This window comes from Lacerta agilis, chromosome 13 (genome assembly GCF_009819535.1).
Source record: "Lacerta agilis isolate rLacAgi1 chromosome 13, rLacAgi1.pri, whole genome shotgun sequence".
In the NCBI taxonomy this organism is placed as follows: Eukaryota; Metazoa; Chordata; class Lepidosauria; order Squamata; family Lacertidae; genus Lacerta; species Lacerta agilis.
In genome coordinates this window covers 2,512,463-2,529,437 of record NC_046324.1, presented here as the reverse complement: position 1 = coordinate 2,529,437, position 16,975 = coordinate 2,512,463, and positions in this window count along the sequence as shown.

The window sequence follows — 16,975 nt, the reverse complement described above, 5'->3', positions numbered from 1 at the left end:
AACGGCTACTGTGAACTGGGACACAAAGAAGACCCAGCGCGCTCATGGCATCCTCCCCCCTCCCTTCTCCAGTTCTGGCCAAACACCCCCACAACCATCTGCATAGCCCTGGCATAAGCTTCAATATACAAAGTCCCCATTGTATTCCACATGCAAGTAATACCTATGTATATTTCAACAGACGTAATGTACTGTGGTAAGTCAATGGGGCAATTACAGGCAATGTGCACAGAGCAGATCAAAGGGGATGATTGGGTTTCTTTCCTCATGTCTGAAAGAATTGGAATTTGCCTACTTAAAATATTTCAGGACACTGCAACATTTCACTGCTCATTAGCATTCTCCATGCTTCATCTGACGGGGTTTCAAATTTTATATATATATTATTTTTTCGGTTGCCTTACAGTGGGACAAAAAACAGCCTTTTGTTTTACTTTGATTGTACTTAATTTCATTTTATTTATTTACTTAGATGACTGGCTTACTCAATCCCCAGGACTTAGGGCTTTATGAAAACACACAGACACATAAAATACTAAGAAAGAAAGAAAGAAAGAAAGAAAGAAAGAAAGAAAGAAAGAAAGAAAGAAAGAAAGAAAGAAAGAAAGAAAGAAAGAAAGAAGAAATGTAAAATATAAGCCAGTTAAAAGCTTAACTCCAGATATGAAAAGTAAGCCCAAATAGAAAATCTTGCCAAAGGGTTGGAGCTTCTTGGCACATGTCTGAGGAGGGAAAAGGAGCCCCACAGCCTTCAAGAACACCAATGGATCCTGATCGTCTGTAATGAGTGCCAGACAGTGTGGCAGGAGTATGTCACTGCCCAGTGGAGAGCACTTGCCCAAACTCTTGGTTTTCAGAATCTGCAGGAGGTACTGGACATCCGTTTGCAGGATCAGAAGCAAGCAGCATCGTCCAGGGTGAGCATGGATCAACTTCCAGAGGCAACAGTGTGAGGTCAATAAGGCCAGAGGCAAATGACACAGTCAAAGGCCAGCAAGATGTCAAGTTCCAAAGGCAGAAACCAAAAGTTTGATGGTGCAGAGGCAGGTAGCATAATCCAAGGCGGCATTACAAGGGGAGAGAGCAAGATCTTACCCACTGCAAGGTTTTGGGTGAGACAAATTGCTCAGATTGAGGAAACTTTGTATGGTCTGGTGAGCAGGGATTGGACAGTAGAGTCAGGTGACTGAGTGGTCCGGCAGACAAGAAGGTCTGTTCTGCTGTTTGGGAAAGGTCCTTGAATCATCGAGCTCAATCTGCAAAATGTGTGGTTAATACAAGGAGGTGATGTTGCCGGCCGTCAAGTGAGGGAAGCTGGCTGCTGGAAACAGGCTCTTGGGCGTGTGTGCAGATGGGCACCTTACAGAATGTGCAGAACTGTCCCAGTGATTACTGATGAAAAGGGACATTTAGGAACACTTATTTAAAAAATAACAAGTGAGACATATCATTTTCACGAGGGATTCTTATTTTTTGGATATCATTCTGGATCCCAGCTGACATAAGCGAGCCAGGCTGGCTTGCTCTTCTTTATTCTTGCTGCAAATGATATTATTATCCCCAGTTTGAGAATTGGCTTAATTACACAATTCCATGTACAAGAAGTTACTACACAGCTACTTTTGTATCATGCGCTTGGGTAGGAAGCGTGTGTGTGTCTTTCTATGAAAGGACGAAGACAGAATAACAAAACGTTAGTTCTCAGAATGGCAGGATTAGACAATGCATCTCTACCATTTTTAATTCTGTTTCAATAGCTCAGTACACGAAGGCCATTGTCTAGGCCCAGCCCCTCTGCATTTCTTCAGCAGAGAGAGACAGTGAATAGAGGCAATTATTTTGGGTTCTGGCTTTGTTCCACACACTTAGCGATTGATAAGTCTTCACTTTCGTTCTAAAATTTACTCTTGGCTGAAATGCAAATGTACAGTACAAGTTATGCTTTCTCATGCACTGCACTTTTTCCACAAGGTGGGCTGTAACACAGTCTCATATTTGCTCTTCTGGTCTAACTTCAATAAATTCATTGGCAGCTAAGATTTCAGAGGCATGTTTGCCAGAGACACCAACACACACACACACGTATGGCGCGTCCACCTCCAACGTACGTGTGAGCTGTGTCCTGCACACAGGAACACACAAGCTAACAAGGCTGCCTGGAGCCACTAGTTTGGTCTCTGTAGAATTTTTCAGGAAAACTATTATAGCTTTCAATTCCAAATGCAAAACATTTTTTAATATCATCTAGGGCCATGCTAAATCCTAGCAAGAACTGGACTCAAGAAATGCTTCCAACAAGCTGGGGAAAGTCAGGTGGCCAATGACTGACAGAACCATTCTGTGCTTCTCCTCCGTACTGTTGCTCACTGCCTGATGGCAAACACAGTCCCGGGTTTCGGTTTCTGCCCAACTCTTCAATGTATGAATCTGAGTGATACATCGGCACAACAAGGGCGAAAGGCACAACAGGTGGATTGCATGGCTTCCTACAAGGTGCGTCCTGTTGCCTCTTCCTTTTGAAGAGTCGGGTTCAGGGGTGCCAACTTGAACAAAATATTGGGGGGCAGGTAAGCCTCGCCCCACATAATCAATCACAAGACACGGCGCATAAACACCATTTGAATGGCAATTCCCCGTCAACTGGGGGGGGGCAGGCTCCTATTTTATTGGGGGGACCTCAGCCCCTAAGAGTAGACTCCTGTGATCGGGTGGGCACAAGCCTTAAGGTGGCAAAGAGGATGCATTTCTGCTATATGGGAAAGCAAACGAGTATTCTGGCGAGTGGGTGAGGTCTGAAAAGTTCGTTCAAGTTGGCACTGGCGACTCCATGTCCTTGGTGATGGAAGTGGCTGCCCAATATCTGACTTACTCTCAGATGCCTCTTCCAGAATGGCAGGAGGGTCCAGTGACAGTGGCTTTTCCTGAGGTGCCTGACTAGAGGTGCCTGATAATCATGGGGTGGGCACCACTCTGACAACCTTCCTGCGCCTTCCTCAGGATCCAGCTCCTGACCCACTTGACCCCTGACCCCCTTCAACACTTCTTGAGGCCCCAATTCCACCTCACTTCTTCTGCTTGGGCCTTCCCATGGACCATCTATCTTCCCTGACCTCTTCCCCCACTTTTTTGGAATGTGATCACCCCCTGCATGGTATCTCCATGGGACTTAGGGCATCCTCCTCATTTGACCTGGGAGAAATCACAGTAATTGTGAGGCAGATGACCAAACTCTAAGGGGTCATTATTCTGTAAAGTCTCTGAAACAACCACTGATTTATTGTGGACTCCCTCCAGCAGTGTGTGTGTGTGTGTGTGGTTGAAGACAGCCGTAAGTGTGGAAGGAGCTGGATGGCTGAGTCAGGCCTGAGATTGCCATTTTCCTCCTTGTTGACTGCCTTTCTCTGGGTGTGATACAGGCATGGGCAGGATCCACATTAAGATCATCCAAGAGAGTTTCACTCACCCACCCGCCTCCCTGACACAGGCTTCTCCGGAAATTCAAAAGCAGTTTGCCGAGACTTGCTTGCCAAAGGCTGCAAAGCTAACAGTGGTTGCTCCCACAGGCTTCTGTGGCAGGCCTGCAAGTCCCAGTCAGCAGAAAAAATTGTAATGGGGCTTATGAGAAAAAGGAGTGGAGAGCAAGCTGGTGGGATTTATTTGCAGGCACAGTCCCATGTGAGCTAAGCAGAGGCAGGCAAAGAGCTACTTAAACACACACACACACACACACACACCCAGCATGAGCAGCAGCAGAAGCTTGTTCAGAGCCTGCCTTCTGAGGAGTAGCTACAGCCCATTGGTAAAGCAGCCATTTCTCATGCAGGTTTCAATCTCTAGCATCAAAAGGATCAGTTAGTAGGTGATGAGGAAGACCTACCTCTGGCTGGGGCTCCTCAAGGGTATGCACTACTGTGACAGGTGGACCAGTTTCCTATGTGTGTTGCAAACCCCAGTTTCTCACTCCTCCCTCCCTCTGGCCTGGCTTAGGCAGGGGTGTGATATGAAGCTAAGGGTGTGAAGCTAAGAGTGTGCCTGCTCTTACCATGTGCAGAGGTCTGGCTGATCCATTAGATGGCTTTGAGTCTCTCTTTCTTTCCATGTGTAAATGTTGCAATTGAGAAAGGCTGGGCAGAGTTAGGGGGGAAATGTCACCAGCTGCAAACAAAAAACAAAACAAAACACCAGAGATGTTTTTCTGTTCTTGTGGTTACCGTACAGAGTTAGGCAATATTTCATTTCCCAGCAGAAGTGCTTGGCACCTCTTATGTCTAGTAAGTGTCAACACCACAAGAGGAGGAGAGCGTATGTCAGGAATCCTGAGCAAACTCAAGCGGTTAAATTTCTTCCCCCCCTCTTCTTAAGGTTAATTGATTTTAGACTTTCACAGAGGCTGGGGTTAGCAGGGTCAGGGGAGGAGGATATCTACTAGGTGGGAACTACAGGGTTGTGAGTGGCACATCCTCAGTACTGAAGGGCCCTGCAGTTGTCTTCTGGGAAGAAGCTCTGCAAAACAGTCACATCTGTTGATTCCAAGTGCAATAGGGTCAAGTTTCCCTGCACCCACCACACTACTGAAATGAGCGGGGAGCTCTGCAAGAACTTGGTGGAGCTTGCTCAAGGAAGCTTGTGGTCAGAACTGGAGGGCTTCTTTCCTCCAGAAACAGACAGATTGACATCCGCATAATCTTCCAGGACAGCTAGAAAGATGCAGCTTGGCACAGGTTGCTTTGCAGATGGGGAAAAAAGCCAAATGCCACCCAAGAGAAACAGACCCAACAGATCTTTTAATAATGAGCACAGAATCCAGAGTGGGGATCCTATTTTAAATATTACATTTAAATCCTGCCTTTCCTCCAAGAAGTTCAAGGAAGCATATGTAAATGGACCATGGTGCTTCTCCCCACAACCACCACTCTCACAACATACCTGCGAGGTAGATCAGGCTGAAAGAATGTGAGTGGTCCAAGGTCACCCTTGGGATTTCAACGTGGCCAACACTCTAACCTCTACACCACACTGGCCATGACTAAATGCGAATGGCTTCATACTCTTCAGCATGAGATACTAGAGAATTGGCCTGACCACCGACACCCCTTCCTGCTCTAGTAATGTAGTTTCTGAAGTTTCTCCCATCTGCCAAATGCTCTGCACTGCTAGAACAGTCAAAGTGGTGTTTTCTTCTGTAGATCAAAGATATACTGTACTATGGGGGGGGATAACTGCCCTACAGTCTGTTATCAGCTGCCCAAAATGACCTTGGGCAGCATGCAAAATGACAGACTCTGCATTGCGTTTCAGCATTCATGCATCTACTTGTGACATGTATGCTCATTGCAGGTGAGATGCATCCATCCTCTCGACTCAACTGAGCTATTCTAAAATCCACAGACTTTTTGCAGAGGGAGAGGCTAAACCTTGAGAAATGCAGGTCTGGCAATTCCTGCCATTTAACAACAGGGTACCTCTAAAACTTGGAACTCTGATTTAGCAGGGATAAAGGGCAAAAAAACAAGAGTTGCCCTTGGGTTGAAGCTAGTGCAGTATTGTAGTCGCTTTGCTGTTCCCCCCTTCAAGGTCATCACATGTCTCAAAGTTAGCCATGGCCTGAGGGGGTGACTTCCAGGTCTGCATGCTAGAGCGCTTTTATGGCCTGACAGCTCAGGCTGCAGTATAGAGGAGAATCATAGAGTTGGAAGGGACCACGAGGGTCATCTAGTCCAACCCCCTACAATGTAAGAATATTTTGTCCAACATGGGGCTTGAACCCATGACCCTAAGATTAAAACTCTCATGCTCTACCAACTGAGCCATCTGAGCTTCAGCACAGTGGTGGCCCCATGTGCCTTTAGACCATGAAGTCTCCAGAATATCCCTGTCTCTTAGGCAGTGCATTGGCTCTTCCTGGCCTGCTGTCCAGATTCAGCCTTGCCTAGACTTGGGGCCTGTGGTCTCCTTGGAGGAGGAGCAAGAAGAGCAGTTTTCCAAGCTGCCAGTGACCCTGAAGAGTTGTTGGATCAAGATGTCCCTGCCCCAGGGCTGGAGGTTTTTGAATTACCGTAAGCCTGCCTAACTGCCTAGGTTTTTGGGTGGCTTTCAGACCTACCCATCCCCATCTCCCACAGGGCCACAGGAGCAGAAGAGACAGCCAGGGCTGTTGCTGAACTGCACATGACGTTACTCAGGAGGAGGGGAAAGCAAAATAATTCTGCCGCCTCCTCCTATCTTCCTGTTTCCTCTGCATACTGCAGGAAAGGTTCACCAAGCACTGGGAAGGAATCCTGAGTGGGGGGAAATGACCCACCAGCAGCATCCTGCTTCACTGGACATCTGTGCTTCTAATCATTCATTCATTCATTTATTCATTCTTTCCCTGACCACTTGAGTAAGTTATGCTTCTTCTTCAGTTTTCTATGAGATTCTCTGGGCTAATTGTCCCTGCTCAGAACTGTGCTGCAATTGACTAGGCAATTAATTAACAGGTTAAAGTGCACTTGCCACCCCACCCACCGCCAAGCTCTGCCCGCAGGTGAGCTGTGAAATTCACCTCCATTCTCCCATTCTGCAAGTCAATCATTTCTACCTCTTCTCCCATTTAGCCACTTACTGACCCATGAAAGGTGAAAAGCGCCCGTTCTTATCAGCTCCACTTGCCAGAGAGCCATTGATTGGCAAGCGACTGGGACAAGGCATGTCTCAGCATAATGAGCCATCTTTGTCCTTGAGCAGTTTAGGCAACCCCTGACCCCAGAGCCACCCACAAGTCCAAACAAACTGACAAGTGGGGGCGGGAGCCTTTTGTAGCCCAGGGGCCACTTTACCTTCCAGGGGCCACATGCTGGTGGTGCATGAGGGTCAGAGGCAAAATTGTACTTTTGTACCTCAGGGTACACTCTATCCACCACACTTTCCAGCCATGCAAAACCACATGGAATGTGAAGTGTGGACAGCCAGGGCATGGCTGGTAGAGATGGGGGGGGGTGGCCTGAGGGTCAAAATTGACATTCCCCCCCCCCCGAATATAGTTCCTATCATTCCTACAGCTGCACCCCTCCTTCCAATGACCTGTGGAGATAGAATGATGCTATAAATGGCAGGGAATCATTCTTAATGCCAGGGGCTTTCCTCCCACTCTGAGCCTTTAGTGCTTTGTTTTGGCAGGCGAAACTTGTTGTGACATGGGGCGAGGGGGCAGGGCTGAGAAGCCTATCCAAAAGTCCCTCCACTGTGCAGGTACTGGAAGTGGAGGAAGCCTGCGTCCTGTTGTATCAGCTCACCCTCCAGCCTGCAGAGCCAGCTGTTCAGGGGGACAGGACTAGTGTGGGAAAAAGCGACTTTAGCAGAACTTCTCAAGGAAAGAGGCTTCAGTTGTGCTCTTCCACAGAGATCTAGTTGTGGGGGCCCCACAAGCCTCAGGAAGGCCAGAGGCTAAGTCATTAAAGCCTCCAGATTTGCAGTGCAAGACAGCTGCATGCGGGCTGTGTTTGAATGAGAAGTGAGCTGTGTGTGCGACTGGGTAGGGGAACCATAGCCCTTTTAAGTACAGTGTTTTCAGCTGCAGCTGCTGCTGTCCTTAGGTGACCCTGCTGCTGAGTAGCTCCTCCACACTCCATGGAGCTATTAATACTCACACGAGGGGGAGGGCTTGCTCGCTGCTAAGCACGCGATGGGCTGGGCGCTCCCCACTCAGCTTCAAGACACAGAGAGCTATCACTTGCCGGAAAACCCAACCCGAAGTAGCCCTCTCCTGAGCCAGCCTTCCACTGCACGTAATTGGCTGTCAGAACAATAACATCATCATTATTATTATTATTATTATTATTATTATTATTATTATTAATTTGTACCCCACCCATCTGGCTGGGTTTCCCCAGCCACTCTGGGCGGCTTCCAACAGATAAGGCTTGAGAATTAAATCGCCCCACTTATTGTCAGCTTAGGAATCCTGAGAGGGGGACAAACTTGTGTGGTTGTGAGATTAATTCTTAGCATTAATATAGATCTTTAGAACAATCAAAATTGGGCTGTACTAGAGCAAAATGGTTTGCATGCAGAGGCTCCCAGGTTCAGTCCCTTGCCATCACCACCACCCCCTGCCCAGGAAGCAGGACCTCAGCCTGAAACTTTGGGGATCTCCTGCCAGTCAGAGTAAGGAACATTGGGCCAGATGGAGAAATACTTTGTCCTAGCCAGCTTCCTAAAACATTTTGCATACATTATTGTGCTCTAATCTTTAAAACACTGTTGGGTAGACTGGTCTTATTCCCACACTCCAGATGGAGAAGTGTGGTAGCAGGGGGTAAGCTGAGAGACTGCAGCCAATAGAAGGCTGCCTTATTAATTCATGAAAGAGTTTGGACTCCAGCTGGGGGCTTCCGGATATCATAGGTTGCTCACTTAGTCTCCAGGCTATACAAACACTCTTTGAGTCAGTGGCAGAGGAAGGGGGTGGGAGGGTGGGGGTTGCCCTGGGTGTCATCACTGAGGGGGGGGTAACAAAATGACAAAAATATTAGTTTTAAAAAATAATTTTTAAAAAATGGGCTCACAAAACTTTTTAGTTCAGTCAACAAACGTAATGAAACACGGCTGGCACTGGGCACCACACCATGGGGACCGGCACTTACCGCGGGGCCTGCAGTGTGCCCAAACCACGCTTCTCTCCTGGGAGTGACGTGGTGGCTTGAGCGTCTGCAGGGGGAGGTGGCGGAGAGGCTCCATGCAGTGCCCCCTGCCCCATGGGTGGCTCGCCCCACCCCTGGCTGCAGGACGCGCATGCCACACCCGGCACCCGAGCGGCTAGCTAAGCCGCTGCTTTGAGTAAAGTAAAAGCTATCCATTTCAATGCAACCTTATTTCCAGCAAAGCTCTGTGAGAGAAGACTCGGTGGTTGCTGGGTGTAGGGCGGCTGCAATTGCTGATTGGAGGTGCAGGTGTGATCCAAATATCTGGAGGGCACCATATTGGCAAAAGCTGAAGTAGGTATTTTTCAGTCATGTGTAATTGGAGCTGAAGCAGCAATGCTTGGTATGAAAGCAGGAGTGTTCCAAACAATGGTGGGCCTTGAGGTCTCAAATTTCAGTGGTGCCTTGTGCAGTGCCAAAATTTGGTGTCCCCTGCCTCTTGCACTCTACAATAATAGTTGTGGCATCCCCTGCAGCATCCCTGAGGCTCCACACCCAGTGTGACCAAACTGGTTGCTCTCCCCTAAATCCGCCTCTGGTTCCAAGCATGTCTCTATTATTGTTTGTGAAACGTTGATGGAGATATGTAGTCTTGATGGGGAAGCCTCTGACTGCAACCTTCTGAGCATAGCTGTCAACTTTTCCCTTTTTAAAAGAGAAATTCCCTTATTCCAAATAGGATTCCTCGCAAGAAAAAGGAAAAGTTGACAGCTATGCTTCTGAGCTCATGCAATGCTGTGGAACGTGCACCAACATCTCCCAAGGGAATAGAATATCCATGATGAAACCAGTTTCTGTAATGGGAAGTAGGCCAACTTGTCTGAGATAACCCCTCATATGGAGTCGTCCTGTGGACAGGGATTGTCAAGCTAAGCAGGAACAGGGGGCAGAAGGAAGGCAACAGAAGGGGCTTATGATAAGGGGCCAGGAGGCTCAGCAGTCTGGGGGTTGGGAGGGATTGATGGAGGAAGAGGGGGGAGGAAAAGAGCAGAGAAGGCAACTGAGGAAAGGAGGAGGCAAAGAGAAAAGGCAACTGTAGGAGAATCTCACCTGCCCTTCAGGAGTGGGTGGGTGGTACAGAGAAGTATGCTACGAAGACTGGGAGAGTGGCCAAGATGACTCAAGAAAGTGGGATGGATGATGCAGTGGGTTTGAAATCAGGGGTGTGAAGAAATCCTGCCTATAAAGGTAGGAGAGGATGAGGTTGGGAAGGGGCTGACAAGCAAGTATGAAAGTAAGGGAGCTTTGGAGGCCAAGAAACCAAAGGGCTGCACCCCAAGAGCGAAATGCTCAAGGTTTGCATAGAGAAACATTCCACCAGGAACAACTTCTCAGGTCCCTGCAACGCAGGATGCTCATCCATCTGTTAGCTAGAGGCATAGGTAGGCAGGAAGGACAGAGAATTCTTGTGTAAACAGAAACAGGAGAAGAAATTCCCAATGTTCGCTTCCTGGAGCTGAAATCCATCCAGCAAATATAGTCGGCATTCACTGTTGTTCCTTTCAGTTCACAAATGATGTAGAATTAAATGTGTTTCCCACCCATTTGCACTGAAATTAATGGGGTGAAATAATGTAATGACAATGCACCTTGCAAAAGTTTTTTAATTAATCACATAACAAGTTACATATTTTCTCCACAGCAAACGAGGTGAATAACATAGTTTTGGGTGGAAGGTGAACTGCAGTAGAATGGAAACGGCACTGTGTGCAATGAATACAGGCTGTAAAGTGAAACAATGCCTTCTTAAATGCCTAAGCGATAGGGAGCAAATCTCAAGGGTGGTTTGAAATAGGCACAGAGAGGGGGAAACCCTGAGATGTACCGGTACGTACTGCTCCAGGGAAAGGTGTGTGGATGACTCCAGTTTGGAAGTGGCACAGTGAGAGCTAGTCACAGCTCTGGTGGAACCCTGCAGTTTACCAAGGCTGTTTTTTTCCCAGGCTGTCAACTCAACCAATGGGGGCTGGTGACAGCAGGAAAATGTCTCAAAGCTTGTGAGGACAAAAGGAAAGGATTACCTTTGACCAGCCTGAACTTGAGGAGTGGGAGGGAGGGGAAGGTGAGAGCTGGGAAGGCATCCAGACTATCATGTGAGTACAAATCTCAGCCAGCATTCCTAAGAGAAGGGCCAGAGTTCTGTGGCAGAGCATCTGCTCTGCATGCAGAAGGTCCTGGGTTCAATTCCCAGCATCTTCAGGTAGGACTGAGAATGTCCCCTGTCTGAAATCCTGGAGAGCCACTGCCAACCAGTGTAGACAGCTCTGAGCCAGATGGACCTATGGTGTGACCTAGTATAATGCAGCTCTCCCCTCGAGTACCTTCACATGCATTGTGGAAGTGGCTCTGAAGCTCTTGCTTGGCTTGCTGGATTATCTGCTTCTGCGGCCCTGGGGAGGTGGAGGGGAGATGAGAGCTGGCCAGGAATCTAGGGTCAGTGGTAGGGCGGAGATGTGCTGCAGACTCTTGCTCCCCTTGCTCCTCCTCCTCGGAAACCTTGGTTTTGAGGCTGGGCTGGGCAGAACCCAGAGAACAGTTAAGCATCAGCTTTACATGCATCTCCAAGTGGAAAAAAGAATCAGGTAGCAGCAGATGATGCTGAAGGCCCTTCTCTGGATGAGCCTTTAGAGAGCCTTGACAATGCTGGGCTGGGTGTGTGTCTGCAAAACAAGTCTCACCTGGTCTAGGGCAGCTTCCTGTGCTCTTAAACACTGAATTACAAAGTGTGTGTGTGTGTGTGTGTGTGTGTGTGTGTGTGTGTTTAGAAAAGGGAAATTATTATGGCTGGATCACTAGGACACCTGCTTCACATCACAAGCCAGTACTGGACAGATTATTACAGAGTAAACAAAAGCTACCAGAAGGTGCAATGGTAGCGAGGCGTTCAGGCTGTGAGCCTTGGTGTGTATGTGTGTAAAAATAAGTGTTCTAAGGGTACAGGACTGTCCTAAGTTGGAGGGTATGGGGCTGGTGTTGGGGCACTGGAGAATGTGCTTCCAGTGGCTTCACCCATCCCCATTAGGAGTCAGGCAGCACATTCAGCACCAGTTGATCATTGCATGTGCATAATGGGATTTCTCCCAGGTGTGATGCTGCTATCATGGACCATCTATCACAGATCCTTCCTCCTCTCATCACCTTAGCCAATTATCTAACTGTGAGAGTCAAGCTGGAAGGTGATCTAAGCCTATCATGAGCTTCCCATGGCTTAAGCAGATGGTGTGAATGTACCTGGAGGCAGCTCATGCTTGGCTTTGTTGTATTGTGGTGAGCCTTAGCATAGACAGTTCATGCCCACGTTGTTCTTTGAGCTGGCAAGGTCTGGGGAAGTGAAACCACTCCAACAAGGAGGGGGCAACATGGCCCTGCCTCCCCCCTTTAAATAAAAAAAGTTTTAGTAAGCAGACACAAGAGGCAATGCTTGTCCAGAGCTGTGAAACAAAAGCCTGCTTGCCTGGTATGATTGTCTGTGCACAGTTTGGAAAGTCTGCAGTTCCAAACTCACCTTTGCCTTGAACTCACTAAGGCTAGGGACAAAAAGCAGGTCTTAGGCGAGTTGGAAAATTGTGTGACTAAGGCAGTCATACCTGCATATTTTTTCTGTTAAAAATGTACTTAGCATTTATATAGCACTTCAGAATATTCAGGAAGAGACCATAGCTCAGTGGTCAGAGCACAATGAGGAAGGTCCTCAGCAATCCATTGCAATCTATTCAAAATAGATCAGATAGGAGCTGATTGGAAAGATCCCTGGCTGAGACCTGGAGAGCTGCTGCCAGTCAAAGTAGGCAATAAAGGACTAGATGGACAAATACCGGTAGTTTGAATTGCTATGAGGCAGCTTTCTACAGTATTTAAATACATCTTGCACATGATTAACTTGCACAATTCCAACCTTACATGGTTGAAAGCCGGCTGGTTGAAATCCTGCAAATTAATTGCATGCAAAGTAGAGAACTTAAAGGCTCCTTGCATGGAAAGAGCTTGTAAGCTCTCAGACTTGCTTACCGGGCTCTGAGAAGCTCTTGCAGGAACTCAGATGGTCCCCTGAAGGGCTTTAAAGCTCTCTGCCTTGCATGGGGTGTCAAGTTAGACTCATTCGGCACACCGTCTCCAGAATGTAAGATTGCTCACATGGGACCAGTTCAGGTATACAAATATGAAACGTAAGCCCTGCACAAGACATGACCGTACTGTATTTACATGGATAGTGTCATTATGCAGTTTAGTCACTAGGGGACACTGGTCTTAGCAGAATCTGGCTAGAGTCAGGAACTTCCCATGTCTGTCCTTTGCTTGTTCAAGGGAGAACTTGTTCAATGAATTTCTCATCTAGCTTCTGACTGGTGTGTCCTCTGAGCCTTACATCATAGCCTTCCGTGACACATGTGCCCATGTGAGCATTCAATGCGGCTTCCTTAAAATGATTTTCAAAGTTTATTTCTTTGAAGTATTTCTACCCCAACATCCAACAAGACAGCCTTCAAGGTGGCTAATATCACCTTTAAAATGTTTCGTTTGAATGGTGTTAGTTATCTAATGAACCTTGTTTGTGAAGGGTTGCAATTTTCCTGGGAAGCAAACGGTCAGCATTGCACTTTGGGCCCAGCTAGTGAGTGTCACCCCCTGTGCTCCTTTCCTCAAGGATGGGGTGTGCATTGACCCTGCTCCCCCAAGTATTTCTCTTCTTGATCTCCTCCTCCACAACAGCATAGGTCACGCTCATGGTTGGCACCAGCATAATCTCAGATCAGCAGCTGCCAGAGAGCGTCTGACGTTCACCCATCCCTTTCTTCCAAGGTTGGCAGAGCAGTACTAATGTATAAGGTGCATGAGTCACTAAGAGCTGGAGTGAACTGGGAGTGTTTTTCATCTTGAGCTTAACTTTCTGGGGTGTGGGGGGTAATCATAAAAATGTTGTTGTTTAAATCAGTGCCGCTGATATAGAGAGCAGGCCCCATTTTCCATCAGGGCTTTTATCCCCATCCACACACTTTCCCTTCTGTCTCCTGACATTCTCTGTGTGCAGCAAATCAGTCTGTGGTAGCAACAGTTTATGTTAACAGGGCAGAAGTAATCTTCTAAGTGCAGCGACGCCCTCGGCCCACTGAACTCCCAGCGTCAAAGTGGGAACCTCAAGCGTGCATTCATAATGTGCTGCCCTTTGCTCTTGGCAGACGTGAGTCAGTTTGCAAAAGGCTTTATGAACCCCTAGAGACCTTAGTGCCATGATATTCTTCCAAAGTGTCTACCAGCAAATTCCCTGTGTGTTATAAACAAGGGCTTTCTGTCAGGACCTGTTAAAGGATCATGCAAACAAGGGGCCCCAGTCTTTCTAACAGAACTTGATCAGCCCCAGGGAAAAGGGAGGGGTCAGCACTGCAGCCGAGAACTAAAGCAGGAGAGGATCAAGCAGATGGGAAGTGGGAGGAGACAGTGGAATCCATCCTCTAGGGGAAAAATAAGTACCATGGCCACACACAGACAAATGAGGGTGTCATGGTGGAGGGAAGGTTATGGCACATGTGGGTATCCAGGGTATGTGGGGTGAATATTTGCCTAGTAAGATGTACAAACATGCCTTTGACCTTTATATGACTTTGTGATCTGACCCCTGCATAATAATAATGCTTGTGTCTTCTTAAAACAGATGCCTTACATACATTTTGTTACTCATCCTAACAAGGTCCTGTAAGTCAGGCTCATTATTATAAGTTCCAACTCTACAATTCTGTGATAACTATGTTGCCTAGGAAGACAAGGCAGGAACATACACAGCTAGTGTTGAGATCCTGGGCTCAATTAAAGGCTTCAATTTTGATTTTACAGTCTGCATATCTCAGGAAACATTTCTTCCTGCCCTGGAGACAGGTGAGAGCATCACTGAGCACAAGCAGAGCTTTCATGGTGGCTGTCCCAGAATCTGGAATGGTCTGCCAGAGGCTGTCTGGCTATTGTCTTTCCCTCTTGGTTTCTTAGGAAGCACATATTTCCAGTTTGTCTTAGGGAACCTCTTGCCACTAGACATTTTTTGGTGTGTCTCATTTACTTATTCATATTTTTGGCAGATACTTGATGTGATTTCTTCTTCTATGATTAGCTATTTCAAACATTAGGAGTAGAGGTGAGCTGAAATTTCTCAGAAGACATTTCTCACCATTTATTTATTTATTTATTTATTTATTTATTTATTTTATTTTATTTAAGCCAGCCATTATTCCTCCACTGCCGCCAGCTCCAAAATCATGTCCTATGATGCCAGTGGCTCTAGGAGGGCATTGTGAGGGATGCAAAATGGTGGCCACCAGGCTGCCAACAGAGTTGCTCCTGCGTTTTGCCACTGATGATGATGAGTCCCACCAAACGCCACGTTTGTGGTACCCCCCCCCCCATTGAATTTTACAGTTTAGTCTGTCATGGGACAAGCTCATTGTGAAATGTCCTCTTTTTAAATGGTCTAATTCTGTTAGTGTCTTCCGGAAAAAGCTTTGTTGTGCTGAGTTGGGTGCATATGCACAGGTGATGCTCATTGTATGGCTGCCTATGACACCACAGAGAAAGAAGGATCTGCCTGCTGGGTCTGCCAAAGTTTCCTCAATACGCAGAGGGCAGCGCTTGCTTATCAGGACAGCCAAGGGGGGCAGGCGGTAAGCTGCCCCCCCTAGATCAAGTAAAACAATGGAAATACTTAACTAACTGACCAGTCATGTCGGTTCTGCCCTGCGCGCAACAAAAATCCTGGCTACGCCCATGGCTACACCTCTGGCTTTCCCAGAGCCAGGGGCTTGGAGTTGCTCGCCTATTCAGCATCCTTTCAATGGGGCAGCCCTCTGGTTCCTGAGTTGATGTGTCTCCTGCAGGAAAACAATGTCTGGATGTTCCCTCCGCAGGGTTGCCTCCACTGCACTCTGATTGGTGATCATAGCCCTCTAATGTTGGAGAGAAGCTTTATAGTTTGGCTTTGAGGAATCATAGTACTGTTGGTAGAGATACGGATAGGAGAGACTTGATTCTTAGGTAAGCAGCTCCTGCTGTATTAAAGATGGTGTTTTTCAAGAAACTAATTTTTTCTGCTAGACTTCTAACTTGAAAATCAAACAACACACTGAAAACTATGTATAAAAATCCTAGGGTGGCCTCCCCTGCTTGTCAGCAAGAACATGGGAGTGGTGGAGATCCCTCCAATGGAACCCAAGATCGATTAAGGGGGCAGCTGGGGGCTGGTTGCTAATCTCCATGCTTTCTCCTCCCACCCAGGGACCACGGCTCTTCCAACTTACTGTTGCACTTTTTAATGGAGTCCAGATCCTTTTCACGCATAAGGAATGAATAAAAAAACAATTTCTTACTTTCTAGCTGGAGTTGCTTGGTTGTTTTCTGCCTTTTTTTGTTGACCAGCCTGAGAGGGTGCCCTTGCCTGCTTGAGCTGGGGAGAGGCGCTGCAGAGAGTCACCTGCTGCTTGGAGCTGGAGCTCTTGGAGCACGTGGTCAGCCAGCTGGTTATCACTCACAACCCAGGTCCTGCCTTTGTGCTGAACAATCAACTTAAAAGGGAAGTCCCAGCAATATGCTATACCTGCTTCTTTTAGTCCTGGTGTATAAGGCCAGAGAGCCCTCCAATGCCCCAGTGTGGCCAGGCTGATATCTTGGAATATTTCAATGGTGGCTTTGCCATATTTTAGCTTTCTAACATTCCATAGTGCTCTGAAAATTGAGTGTTTGAGGATATAGTGTTCAAAGCAAACACTATAGGAAGCCATCTCTTAGGGCTTCCCCAGTTCTGCTTCTGCCACCCGGAACTCGATGGGCTCTTTCTGTGTCATTGAGGGACAGTGGTATTTTAAATTCAGGGAGAGTATCCAGTCAATCTCTGGTAGGCCTCGTAGATGGGGAAAAAAATCCTACTATCCCTTTCTCTTTTTCCTCCAGCTTCATATTGAAAACTTCAGTCATTTGTAAGAGCTGGATCTCAGACTGGTTGTTCAGAGCAAAATTGTGTGCATCATTTGCTGTTTTAGAAATATCTGATAGTTAGTTAGAAAGCATATCAAATTTCTGCTCAAACGGAGCTAGGGCTGCTCTCCAGTGCCTTTATGAATGTACTCATCCGATTCTCTGTCATCCTCCATTATGGGAGATAATTTCCTGCCTTTGGGGACCTTCATGTTGCCTTGAGTGTCTGTTATGTACTGAGTTGAATAGGATCCAAAATGCAGCAGTCTGATTGGTCCTAGAACAATAGGATTCAGAATGCAGCAGTCTGATTGGTCCTAGAACAATAGGATCCAGAATGC